The sequence below is a fragment of the Lolium perenne genome, chromosome 3 (assembly GCF_019359855.2).
Source record: "Lolium perenne isolate Kyuss_39 chromosome 3, Kyuss_2.0, whole genome shotgun sequence".
Taxonomy (NCBI): domain Eukaryota; kingdom Viridiplantae; phylum Streptophyta; class Magnoliopsida; order Poales; family Poaceae; genus Lolium; species Lolium perenne.
In genome coordinates, this window is record NC_067246.2 from 339389737 (window position 1) to 339404248 (window position 14512).

At 47.2% G+C, this 14512-nt stretch overlaps 1 protein-coding gene across 1 annotated transcript in view; it reads right to left on the reverse strand.

Annotated features, from left to right (window-relative positions):
- Positions 1–1836: 1836 nt before the first annotated feature.
- The window catches only part of LOC127345978 (uncharacterized), a 37933-nt gene continuing 25257 nt past the window's right edge, over positions 1837–14512 (reverse strand). Inside the window, exon 6 of the mRNA XM_071827705.1 lies at positions 1837–1955. The gene's annotated coding sequence lies outside the window, so the exon portion shown is untranslated. The remainder of the gene's footprint in view (positions 1956–14512) is intronic.

Genomic DNA, 14512 nt, shown 5'->3' on the forward strand with positions numbered 1-14512 from the left:
TTTGGAACAATGGTCAATGATCTGGTCAAGGTGGTCAACACCAAAGTTGTTCATCTTGATGAGGTCTTGGATGAGGTGCAAAGAGTTGGCAGGGTTTGGTTTAAGAATCTCCTAATACAAGAGCTCAAAGTAGGGTACTTGTTAAAGTTGGCACATGTGACCATCATCACATGTAATTTGGAAATTGCATTTCTTTGATTTTTGATTGGATTTTTCTTGACCCAAATGATGTTACTTAGTGTTGAAATGGTATAAGGTAGTGATCCAACCATTCATACCAAGTCTTAGGGTCAAATTCTCAAATTTGTAATTTTTCTATTTCTCTCATATGCCTCTATGGCATTTTTATTTTCTTTTTAATTTCTTTTGTTCCACCAGATTTGATTTGTTAAGTACTAGATAGTGTTTATTAATGTTTTAAAATCATCTAAACAAGGTAAAAGGGCTTAGGGTAAAGTTTTACAAAAATAGCCATAGCCTCATATGTGAAGCTATTTGCATTTTCTCTTTTTCTTATATGTCTCACTTTGATCCAAATGATCATGGCTTAGGGTTTAGTGGGGTTTAACCATGGTTCACAACCATTTGGAAAAGTGGCTAGGGCAAAGGTCAAGATTTGCAAATTAGGGTTTTAGGCTTACATATGTTTTCTCTTTTCATTTATTTTTATATTTGCCTTATTTCATTTGGACTTCAAAGAGCAGGGTTTAGGGTTTTAGGTCATGTTTCAAACAATAATAAAACAATCATGGCAAAGATCATCACACATATGCATTAGCACTATGCATCTTAATTTATTAAAATAAAGTTTTTGTTGGTTCCAAATTTTGGAAAAAGGAAATTCATTTTCTTCTTTGTTTTAAAATTTGGGATGTTACAGCGATGCTATAACGCCGCAATAGCGCGTTATTTTTTTCGTTGCTTCTTCTACAACTCCAGTCCGACAACGGTGGCTGCTGTCTTGTGTGCCATAGGAGCCGCGGAGGCTTAGCTTGCCCCGACATCATTCCCATATGGCTCCGCGGAGGTATTGCATAGGAACACAGACGGGCAAGAGCAAGTCGAGTTGCAGCAATATGGTAATCTTGATCGATCGATTTTGCCGGTGCCATATGATAATTCTAATCAAACAAATGTAACATGAGAAAGTATATCTGACTTTGATTGATCGCGGTTGCTCGGGCTATATTCAACCATGGTGGCTAGCGCCGATCGCATAGAATTCCATATGATGTTTAGAGATCATTTGTACTCTTTTTTTTTGTTGGCTAGTTCATGTTGTAACTTTGTGTGACCCATGATATAATAATTTGATACTATGACTTCGCAATAAATAAAGCTGTGTGCACCGTTTCGAAAAAAAATCTAACCTTGATTATTAACTATACAATATCGGCCTCCTATTTTGCAGTCGATTATACTTGAATTTTTCACAAGTCCAACTACAGATATTAACGGGACGAACATTTTGACTTCCAAAGTGAAAACGTCCGTGTCCGTACGTAACAGATATGTGAACAGTGCTACCGAAAGGATGTTAGGTGTTTTCGGTTTGTGTTGTGATCCACCAGCTATTCTCTCGGCAAAACTATAATGCATGTCCAATAGACTGTTGATTGCTCTCCTCCACAAACTGCAGTCGCTAGGAGAGCCTTGGAGGCGATTCGGCAGCTTACCCTCCTGCCTGCATGCTCCAGACCCGTCGTTCTGTGCAGAACACGTTATCTTCATCACAATTGCATTTGCCTGATTTACACTAGTGTTTCGCTTTCCGTTTCGTGGATCTTTCGACCTGTGCTGAGTGCATTGATCTCCTGGGAATTGCTTGAGGTGCTACAGAATAAGATGCTACGTGTGTGTGGACATCGCCTTCTTGCATGCTATGAGTTGGTGAGGTTTCAAGCAAAACAGGATCTGCACTATTTAGGGTGGCAACATGTCTTCACCAACTGCATCTGATAAAAAAGGTTGAATAAATCGTACAGTTTTACCTCTGTTTAAAATAGCCGGTTATAGCCGGGCTATAGCCGGCTTTCGCGAGACCTGCGGCTATAGCTAGAGACTTTAGAGGCTAAAACAGAAATAGCCGCTAATAGTCCGGCTAAGGCTATTTAGCCTTAATTTAGCCTCATAGCCGCTAACTTTCCGCTCAATGGGCTCAAAATTTTGGCCCAAAAATTTCAGTCGACCGGTCTATTTGCTTGGCGAAATAGCCACCAAGCTCTAGTTATGTAATTATGGGCATAACTATGTCCTAAACTACGTAATGACACTGGTAGAAAAAGAGGCTTCCGGCAAGCCCCATTAGTCGCGAAAGTATAGGAACCGCGACTAATGGGGTCTTTAGTCGCGGTTCGGGAGGCGAACCGCGACCAAAGGCCTGGGCCCAGGGCGCTCGGTGGCCAGCTGGTGGACGGGGGGAGCTTTAGTCGCGGTTGGGCTGGCCAACCGCGACTAAAGGTGCCCGAAGGCCTTTAGTCGCGGTTGGCCAGGCCAACCGCGACTAAAGCCCCACCCCTATATATACCGTTCAGCCCACAGCACTTAGCCATTTGGTGCCACTTCTCTTCACAAACTTCACAAGGGGTGTAGGTTTGCTTTTGGCTCCTCTTATGCACACAAAGTGTTTGATGAAATGCCCCAAGAGCATGAAACAAACATGATATGAAGTGTCGGAGCCACACTTGAGCTTCCTCATTTATTTTTTCCTCCTCGATCGCGGTTAGCAACTTGAACCTTTCATATATATGTGTCATTGATAAAATATGCATGTGTGTAGTTCATTGTTTAATTTCTATTGTTTGTAGCTAGTTAGTTTAACAAATGCATGATGGTTAATTATATATTTTATATTATAATAATGCAGATGAATCGGCAATGGATGTACGGTAACCGACTCTCCGGCGAGTTCACTACGGGTTTGAAAGATTTCCTCGTAGTTGTTAATGCGAACAAGCAGAAGGGTTTTGTTATCTGTCCATGTGTTGACTGTAAGAATCAGAAGGGTTACTCTTCCTCAAGAGAAGTTCACCTGCACCTGCTTCGGCACGGTTTCATGCCAAGCTATAATTGTTGGACCAAGCATGGAGAAAGAGGGGTTATAATGGAAGAAGATGAAGAAGGGGATGATTTCATCGATGAAAACTATCTTGATCATTTCGGTGATACTTTCATGGAGGATGCTGAAGGTGAAGGGGAAGGTGAAGGGGAAGGTGAAGAAGAGGCACGTGATGAGCCCGCTGATGATCTTGGTCGGACCATTGCTGATGCACGGAGAAGCTGCGAAACTGAAAAGGAGAGGGAGAATTTGGATCGCATGTTAGAGGATCACAAAAAGTCGATGTACCCAGGATGCGATAATGGTCTGAAAAAGCTGGGCTGCACACTGGATTTGCTGAAATGGAAGGCACAGGCAGGTGTAGCTGACTCGGCATTTGAAGACTTGCTGAAAATGTTGAAGAATATGTTTCCAAAGAATAACGAGTTGCCCGCCAGTACGTACGAAGCAAAGAAGGTTGTCTGCCCTCTAGGTTTAGCGGTTCTGAAGATACATGCATGCATCAATGACTGCATCCTCTACCGCGGTGAATACGAGAATTTGAATGAATGGCCGGTATGCACTGCATTGCGTTATAAGATCAGAGGCGATGACCCTGGTGACGATGTTGAGGGCCAGAAACCTAGGAAGAGGGTTCCCGCCAAGGTGATGTGGTATGCTCCTATAATACCACGGTTGAAACGTCTGTTCAGGAACAAAGAGCATGCCAAGTTGTTGCGATGGCACAAAGAGGACCGTAAGTCGGACGGGCAGTTGAGACACCCCGCAGATGGAACGCAATGGAGAAAGATCGACAGAGAGTTCAAAGATTTTGCAGCTGACGCAAGGAACATAAGATTTGGTCTAAGTACAGATGGCATGAATCCTTTTGGCGAGCAGAGCTCCAGCCATAGCACCTGGCCCGTGACTCTATGCATCTACAACCTTCCTCCTTGGTTGTGCATGAAGCGGAAGTTCATTATGATGCCAGTGCCACTGGTAGGAAAACCCTTATAGGCGGAGCTTAGTTCTGTGGCGCACCTCGAAAAATGCGCCACAGAAATTTGTTTTGTGGCGCACCAGGCAAGGTGCGCCACAAAAATAGCTTAATTTTGTGGCGCACCAGAGAACCGTGCGCCACAAAAACTTGGTGGGCCCCACAAGCTGTCACCCCCAATCATTGGTTTTACTATTTCTATGGCGCACGTACCACAGTGCGCCACAAAAATAAGCTATTCTGTGGCGCACGGCGACAGTGCGCCACAAAAATAAGCTATTCTGTGGCGCACTGCAACAGTGCGCCACAAAAATAAGCTATTCTGTGGCGCAGTTTGCCTCGTGCGCCACAGAAATAACGTATTCTGTGGCGCATTGTTTTAGGTGCGCCACAGAATTAGCGAACCAGATATACAAAAGTGAGCCAACCTCCCACCTACCACACTACACAAGCCATTCTTCTTCCTCCATCTAGCTCGTCCCCCCTTCTCTCTCATACCATTTTGACTCTACTTTTCACTTGCTTGGGTATTTATTGCACTTACTTTGGTTGATACTTAATTGGAGTTGAGGAGAAGGCTCTCCATACTCTCTCCTCCTCTCGAACTCATCGATCGCGGTCTCGTCTCGGTATCGAATCTAGAAGGTGAGTAGTTGGAGGAGACATACATATGCTTGGAGGAGATATGCATATGCTTGTAGATCTTGTGTGGCCGTCGTGTGTATGGATGCTTGTTGCAGGTGAAGCACTTGTGTGTGTGCCGGTGTGGTGCATGGATGTTTGCCGAAATGTTGATTCATTTCCGTTTCGGCAAATTTTGCACTACCCATATGTCCTACTTTGAGGAGAGGTCATGCCGAATTTTTCCGCTCCATGTAATACCTTGAGGAGAGGTACGGCCCATGCATGTGTGTGCATTTGGTGCGGTTCTAATTTCCTGTTCTATGTATACCATTTGCAGGCAAGCATGGTCCTCTCGATGAGTTCCGCTCGAATCTCTAGATACAAGATAGACGCGAAGGAGGACATGATTCGGAACAATAGGCGCCAGATAAGATGTCCGTGTCGATCATGCAAACTCGAGCGCTGGATCAACCCTGATTTCGGACAACTGGAGGAGCACCTGCTGAGGCGCGGTTTCATGCAAGACAACCAGGCGCGGCCGGCCCCATCAAATGGTGTGCATGAAGACCATGTCGAGCGAGATGACTATCATCATGAAGAAGACTATCATCATGCCGACGGGGACTATCATCATGAAGAAGAAGTTGGCGGAGAAGATCATCATGAAGAAGAAGATGCCGGCGGAGAACATCATCATGATGAAGAAGAAGATTCCGGCGCGACCCCGCTAATTTCGGCCTTGCGGGACTCTCATGTTCAAGATCTTCTCCTCCAGGAGACGAGCAACGATAGAGTTGCAGCTAGAGAGAGAGCCAAGCTGTCGCAAATGGAGAAAGACGGGATGACTCCGATCTTTCCTGGGTGTCGTCCGCAGGATACGCGCTTGCATGTAACGCTTGATTACCTGCAGATGAAGACGCAGAACAAGTGGACCGATTCTAGCTTCAGCAAGAACTTAAAATTCTGGCACGATCGTCTCCCGGAGGGGAACACATTGCCAAGTAGTACCGAGGAGGCCAAGAAAGTCGTGTGTCCCCTTGACCTACCGCACGAAAAATACCATGCCTGCATTAATGATTGTGTGATTTATAGGTGCGAGTACAAGGACAGAACCACATGTCCGGTGTGTGGCCACGGACGGTACAAGGTTGGGAACAAGAAGGTACCTCAAAAAGTGGTATGGTACTTTCCTATCACTCCCCGTCTGCAGCGGTATTTCGTGGACCCTAAGGAAGCAAAGCTCATGCAATGGCACGCGGAAAGGCAGAAGCCCGAAGAAGATCCGGAGATGGGATATATGCTGACACACCCTTCAGACGCTGGACAGTGGCAAGCATTGGACATCGCCTTCCCTAGGTTCGGGGGCGACGCAAGGAACATCAGGCTGGGTATGAGCACCGATGGACTCAATCCGTTCGGCAACCAGAGTAGCACGCATAGCACCTGGCCTGTGTTTGTATGGCCTTACAACCTACCCCCGTGGCTGTGCACCAAGCAAAGGTACATACACCTGAGTATTCTCATTCAGGGGCCGAAACAACCAGGTGTCGACATGCATTTGTATCTCGGGCTGCTGAAAGAGGAGTTAGACACGTTGTGGAAGACGCCACCCCGTACGTGGGACGCCTACACTAGAACTTATTTCGATATGAGAGCCGCGTTGATCACGATGGTCACGGACTATCCTGGTTACGCATATGTATTTGCCTAGGTCGGCCACGGATTCAACGGCTGTGTGAAGTGCATGGACGATACCCCGCATCTACAACTACCAAGGGATCCCGGGTCCTCGAAAACCGTCTACCCAGGTGCTCGAAGGTGGCTTCGCTTGGATCACCCGTGGAGAAAACGCGGTGATCTGTTCAATGGTAAAGATGAGCCCGATGGACCCCCACGCCCGAGGAGCGGCGCAGAAATCGATGATCTTCGAAAAATTGGAAGGAGTGCCCAGCAGGAAAGAAGCGACCGAAGCGAGCCGCTGCTCGGTGTATGGAAAGCGAGGTCTGTTTTCCACGACTTGGAGTACTGGAAGGTCCTCCACACGCCCCACAGCCTCGATGTCATGCACATTACGAAGAACGTTACCGAGAGTCTGCTTGGCACTCTTTGCAACTTAGAAAAGTCCAAGGATGGACCGAAAGCAAGATACGATCTTAAACATTTTGGCATCAGGAAAGATCTTCAAGCCCCCGATACTGACGACGACGATGATGATGATGATGATGATCAGACGGAAGGGACTCAACGTCTCCGCAAAAGGGCTAAGAAGAACGCGGTGCAGCTTCCCGCTGCCTGCTTCACAACGAGTCCGGAGGAGCTCGAGCAGTTTTTCAGGTGCCTCCTAGGAGTGAAAGTTCCTCACGGTTACTCGGGGAATATAAGCAGATATCTGGACGTAGCGAAGAAGAGGTTCACCGGGATGAAGTCTCACGATTGCCACATGCTAATGACGCAGATACTTCCCGTTGCGATCCGAGGCATAATGGACGAGCACGTCCGTGATACGCTGTTTGGCCTTTGCAACTTTTTTGACGTTATCACCAGGAAGTCGATCGGCGTGAGGCAGCTCAAGATGCTACAGGATGAGATCGTGGTGATACTATGTGAGCTCGAGATTTACTTCCCGCCTGCATTCTGTGATATATGCGTCCATCTCCTTCTCCATGTCGTTGAAGACATCAAGCAGCTCGGCCCAACGTTCCTCCACAACATGATGCCTTTCGAAAGGCAGAACGGTGTCATGAAAGGATACGTTCGCAATAGGGCCCGTCCAGACGCAAGCATGGCCAAGGGGTTTCTAACCTACGAGTGCATCTCCTTCTGCCAGAATTATCTAAGCACCGAGGACGACGAGGATCATGTTGGTCTACCCCCCAGGACGCACCTCGAGAGGCTCGCTGGAGTCGGTCACCGCGAGGGCTACCGCTCAGTCCATGTCGGCATTGAAAATCGACGCGACGACTTTGACAGGGCTAACCGGGTCGCGCTACAACACTTAAAATTGATCGAACCTTTCGTGCAAGAGCACAAAAGCATGGTCGAGCAGAATTACATCGATATGGGCCAGCCGAGGAAGATGGGAGACGTAACCAAAAAGCACAACTCCAGCTTCACGCGTTGGTTCAAGCAAACTCAACTGGTTGAAGCACAGAGAAAAAGGCCTTCTACCGAAGATGAAAAACTCATATACACCTTATCACAGGGACCCGCGCATAACGTAAGGACCTATCAGGGGTACGACATCAACGGTTACAGATTCTACACCGAGGAAAAGGACAGAAATAGTGAAAATCAAAACTCAGGAGTAACTATGCTGTCATACGCCGATGACGAGACTAATGTCAAGGAAAGATTTTTTGGAAGGATCGAGGAGATATGGGAGCTCAATTACTGTGGAGAGACGGTGCCAATGTTTCGTGTGAGATGGGCCAAGAAGGTTGAAAAAGAAGGCCGATATTTCACAACCATGGTTATACCCGATGCAAAATCGAAGAACGCATCCGCGAAAAATGATCCATGGGTACTCGGTAGCCAAGTTGACCAATGCTTCTTCATCACCGATCCGTCGAGGCCTAGCCGTGTTGTCGTGAGGAGGGGCAAGAGGAGCATCATAGGAATGCAAGGAGACGCCAACGAGGAAGACTTGGACAAGAACGGTGACCCGAAGATGGAGGAGGAATTCGACAGGCACTTCGACATGCCTACTACAAGTAAAGTAAGAAGGAAGACCTCCCTACCCTCTAAAGGTTGTCCGTTCACGCGAAGAAATCTCAAGGTGGCCGGCATAAAGTATTCAACCGCCAACAACCGAAAGGGCAAGAAGATTGCGAAGAGACGCTAGAGCTCGGAGCCGGGACGAAGAAGATCTTTTTTTGGTCTATCACATGTGTGTGAGTGTGTGTGTTAGACAAGTACATGCATGTGTGTGTGAGAGAAACAAGAACATGTTTGTATGAGACAAGTAATTTATAATTCCCTACTAATTACTAAATAATGTTGTGTTATTTATTGAAATGTAACTAAAAGATGAAAAAAAAGGAAGAAAAATTGTGTGGCAGCCAGGGTTCGAACCTGGCTACTAATGGGCTAACATTGGCCTTAACCACTAGGCTAGTGCTAAGTATCTGTCAGGACACAACAGTAACCCGTTTTGTTTTGCTAAGTGTCTAAATTCTGTGGCGTACGCCCCTTTGGGTGCGCCACAGAATTAAGGAATTCTGTGGCGCATGTCTAAGCTGATGCGCCATAGAATGCTTAGTTCTGTAGCGCATGTATAGGTGGTGCGCCACAGAATTTAGACACTTGGTGAAATAATCGACTCGTTTCTTTCTTCCCCACTCAGAAACAGTTCTTCCCCGACGAGCCAACCCTAGCGCCCACCACTCTGCTCTCGCAACCACCGCCACCGCCTAGCGCCGCCGAGGAGGAGGAGGACCGCCACGCCACCGCCGAGCAGGACGCCCGAGCCCGAGCCACCGCAGCAGATCGAGGAGGAGGAGGACCGCCACACCGCCGCCGAGTAGGGACGCGCGAGCCCGAGCCTCCACCGCAGAGGAGGAGGAGGACAACGCCGCCGCCACCGCAACCCTGCGCCGCCGCCATTCGGTGAGAGCCCCTCTCCCCTGTCCCCACTCCCTTGTCCCCCTCCTCACTGCCCTGTGCCCATCCCCAATCCTGCCACCGCGAGCGTCCTGCTCGATTTCCTTCTTGCTCGCAACTTGGAATTTGTCCATGTAATCGTCTGATTGAATCCTAATGCAATGTAGTGAAGATTATTTCATGTAAGAAGGCTGAATAAACAAGAAGAAATACTAATGCAATGTGAATTATTTGTTTATTTGTTTATATGTTTGGTATGTTGGTTTTGCAGTAAACAATTATGCAATGTGAATTAATTGGTCTCTTGTGTTTTGCAGTAAACAATTATACAATTTTGAATGTAGTTAGTGAATGTAGATACAAATTTACTACTGCTAGGTAATGTTTTGAATGTGATTTAGGTTTTCGAATTGGCAGAGAAATGTAGATATTAATCTTGTCATTTAGTAAGAACATAATTAGGGTGAGAGTTAGTGATCATGTGTGTGTTGCATGTGCTAGTGAATCAATTGTGTCTCCTGCTGCCATTTTATGTTTTGAATTCATTTATGAAATGATCATGCTCATGCTTCCTGGTTGCAAGATAAGAATGCATAGATGGTTTTAGTTCACCTTTGGCCACTGATTAAATAGATGGTTTTAGTTCACATATGACCACTGATTAAATACATGATTAAATGCATAGATGGTTTTTTAATACAATGCAATATGTTTTTTAATACAAATGAAAAAATGAACAAGCTAATGATGAAATGATACTGCAATATGTTTTTTATTGCTTGCTATTTTTTTTAATTCATTGGTTGCTGTTTTTTTAATTCATTGCTTGCACTAGAGCTAATAAAGTTCTTGCTATTTTGTTGGCAGTAGAAAATTTAGGTTTAGAAAAAGAAAATGCTTGGGTTAATAAAATGAAATGCTACTACCTAGGATTTGTTAATAAAATGAAATGCTACAGCCTAGGTTTAGAAAATGAAAATGCTTGGGTTAATTCACCTCTGGCCATCTCTGCCCTAGCAAGAATATTCCTCTGAACCAAAAATGCCTCTGCCTAGCAAGAATGGACAGGCTCTCCTGACCCATTTTGGGGAATATTCCCAATGGCTTGTCTCTGACCCATTTTGGAGAATATTCTCCCTCTTGTGGATTGACAGCACAATTCAAAAAAAGAAACTGGTGGCATTGTCATATGTAACACAACTGTTCAGCTTGTGTTCTCATACCCTCTGTGCATGCCCTCCATCCTATATAAATGCCTAGTGTAGTGAACCTGAAAACCACACCAAACATGGACAACCTGTCCTGGAGTGCAAAGAGGAGGAGCACTGGCTCCCTTGGTGCCTCTGGCTCTAGGGATGCCACTCTTTCCAAGACTTTTTCTATGGGTAGGGCAGACAAGGAGTTGCTAGTGTATCGTAGGAGAAGTGTGCAAGAGAGGGAAGCTTCTGCTGCCAGGTTCAGGGAAGAAGAAGCAGCAGATGGCTTGAACCAGCTAGGTGTGTTCACATACACTACACAAGTTCTCCCAGTTCCAAAATCCAGACCTAAGGGCATGATCAAACTGAAAAAGTATAAGCATCAGTTGAGGGAAGGAGGACCCACAGAGGTGTTGCCCTACTATGTAGAACCAAATCTTGAAGAAAAGGTTAAAGCTGGAGTTATCTTGTGCTGGCTGAGGAAGGGCATGAAAAAAATCAAAGATTTGGTATCCTAGTTTGTTGTAGTTAGTTGTAGTTTCAGCCATCTAGTTTTAGTGTGTCCTAGGTTGTCTGAATAATTATGTAATGTAAGGGTTGATGTAATGCTTCCATGCAATGATGAATAAAAGGGTTTATGTAATGCTTCTATGCAGATGGTAGGAAATAATGTATGTAATGTAAGGTTAAATGATGCTCATGCTCAAATGTTGGCAGTAGCTACTGGTTGGCTTGCTCTATACTGCCTTTTTAAATTTAAGTAATTATCTACTAAAATTTGATTAGCTATTGGTATAATTCTCTTTGAATTTATAAAAAAATTAAGTCACTAGCTACTGCCTTTTGTAATGTATATTTATGAGTAATAGCATTTTCATTTGAAGTCACTAGCATTTCCATATGATGCTCAAGCTTCTGCTATTTAATTATATCTGGAATAATAGCATTTTCATTTGAAGTCACATGTTGGCAGTAGCTACTGGTTGGCTTGCTCTATAAGCTTGTATGCTTGTTTATGCTCTATAATGCTACTAGTACATGAAATGCTACTATTTGAATTCATTTATGAAATGATCATGCTCATGCTCATGCTCATTATCTTGTATATGCTTTTGTGCAGTTCTCTATATGATGTACCAATGGTACTGCCCATATATAATGAATTAATGTTAGCTAAAAACTTGAAGTGCAGTTCTCTGGTTTGAAGTGCTAGCTTTAATGTACTCTGGTTTTTGTAGTGCTCCAGGTTGTGTAGTGCTCTAGATTGTGTAGTGCTCCAGGTGGTAGTGCTCCAGGTGGTAGATGCTCCAGGTTAAGAAAGTCATTGTTGTTGTACTGCTCCAGGTTAAAAAATATGCTGAAATAGATGCTCCAGGTTTATGTTGGCTTTTGTTTGATGTATTGTAGATGGGCAAGTTTGTATGGTCGATATATGGTGGATATTTTTGCAGGGATTTCATTGAGTTGCCCATTTCTCCCGAAGCGTTGATTAACTTCCGTTTCGGTTGAGAAATGGGCACTCCTACGTAGAAAAATTAGCAAAAGTCATGCCGAATTTTTTGGTTGACTTTTGTACTAACTTGTTGCCTCTTTTTAATGAAGTGCAAATAAACATGTCGGGCAACACTTCTAAGCCAAGGAGCCAGAACGAAGAAGCGAGAGAGGCCAACAAGGACTTCTGGGAGGGCTACGAGCAGCCCCGGAAGGCCGCCGCCGAGTCGCCCGGCGATGAGGAAGAGGGCCGGGACGCCGCCTCCGAGGGAGAGGGCCGGGACGCCGCCTCCGAGGGAGAGGGCCGGGACGCCGCCTCCGAGGGAGAGGGCCGGGGGGCCACCGCCGACACCGGCGACGATGACGATACCTGGGACGACGCCGCCCAGACCGGTGAAGAGACGACCGGTGAAGAGAACGCGGTCAACCGCACGGAAGGTTATAGCGGCGGCAACCCTCAGGAGGGTAAGAAGAAGAGGACGGCGAGGAGGCCAAGGAGGGATCGGAGGCCGCAAGTGCTCGCCAACGTCACCGATGCTGACACGGTAGTCTCCGAAAGTGGCCTACCGATGGAGCCTTCGTGGGTTGCCAAAGGGTACGGCATGCAACTAGGGTGCATCGTCCGTGAAACCGTGCCGATCCTAACTCAGGACCTCAGAAGCAAGGAGAATGAGGCTATCGCCCAATCCCTCCTCCAGAAGCTTCACCAACGATACACGTTCCCGGAGCCGTTCAATAAGAAGGTGGACTCTTTAGCTCTCACGAAGATGAGCACCGCCTTGAGCAGCTGGAAGAACCGGCTGAAGAGAAAGATCGAGGCCGGTGAAAGCTGGGAGAGGATAAGTAGCAAAGACCCGCCGCTCTCCTTAGAAGACTTTAATGCATTCAAGTCTTACTTAGAGAGTGACACTGTTAAAAAATGGACCGCCTGGGGGAAGAAAATGCAGGATTTGAACTTAGGGACCCACCATTGCGGAAGCGGCGGTTACCGAGGAAAATAGCCCACTTGGGACAAGGAGGATGCCGAGATGGTACGTCTGGGGAAAGAAAACCCCTGGCACAAAATCCAGGATGAACAGGCTAGGAACTTTGTCCGGTCCCGCTACTACTTAGACTGGGAGACGGGGGAATTTATTACGGATCACGAAGACGTGAGGGATTTCGAGAAGTACCTGTAAGGATAGTTCTATATTATTTCGCTCATCTTATTAGGCAACGAAGCCAAATGGGCTAACCTTAAGTTCCTTTGTCTGAAGGATGAAGAGTTGACGAAGGCTGGCCCGTCGTCCCAAGGGTCGACGCAACCGTGGGACACGCCTTTCAACAGGGCGATGAACAAATACAAGGAGAGGGAGCTAGACAAGCCACCGAGGTCGGGTGGCCGTGTGTCCGGCTTTGGCACAAGTATGAAGCTATCCGAGTACTACGGATCGGATGCCAAGACGAGAAAGCTGGAGAGGAGGTCGTCGGCTAAGGATAAATCCGAGGTTCAGGAGCTGAAGAAGAAGGTGGAGTCACTAGAGAAGCTGGTGGCCGAAAAGCCTGTGGAGAACACGGAGATGATGAACAAGTTATTGGACGAGAAGATCCGGCAGATCATCCCCCCTGGGTTGATGGAGGGGTTAGCTGCTTGGAATGCGGGAGGTCAAGTGGGGCCGATACATGTGCCCAATATCAGCGGCAGCAACTCAAGCTTCCACGTGTCGCCGACGGTGCCGCTCCACCCGATGCCGGCGTCGGGGCTCCACCAGACGCCGCCGCTCCACCAGACGCCGCAGCTCCAACCGCCGCCGCAGCTCCAACTGGTCGCATCGACGCCCCCAACCGCCGCCCTTGTATCGACAGTAGCCGAGATCGACGCCATCAAGGAGGTAAACTCATTAGTTACTCCTTCGCGTCATCTTCTTTAACTATATATGCCTTTCGTGACTGCCATCTCACGATGCCCAACATGGCGCCCCTGACTCAGGATGAACAATGCATACTTCTGCAAACGGTGGAGCCCGGCGGCAAGTTGGTGGAAGTTGCTAGCGGCTATGTCATGGCTTCCCGCGTTATGCACGGCGCTACATTGGCGGAAGACGTGGTGAAGGTCAAGTTGGTAATGGTAGTGCCGGAGTACCGCTACGCCATCCCCCCTTTCAACCTCCGGGCACAGACGAAGGCGATGTTTTGCCCCTTGGGGATTGCACCTCATGGCTTATGACATGGCCGAAGAACCAGATTCGTCTAGGGGGGTCTTTCGAGTGGTAAGAAAAGCACCGGCGCCACCTCCCCTATCATCTGGCCCAAGATCACCAGCGCCGACGACACCCTTAAGGAAAAGGTGGTCGCCGGCCCCGCTACCCTGAAGGAACCGGCGGTCGCCGCCGCCACCCGGAAGGAACCGACGATCGCCGTCACCACCAGACGCCACAAACAGTTGTTGGGAGCGCTACCGCAACGACCGTCTACTAGACGCACGGTACGCCAAGCGGCGGCATCGCAACCGCCACCACCTAAGGTCCAGGACATGGCGCCACTTGATGGCAACGATGTAGATGATGATGATGACATCGATGCCTACAT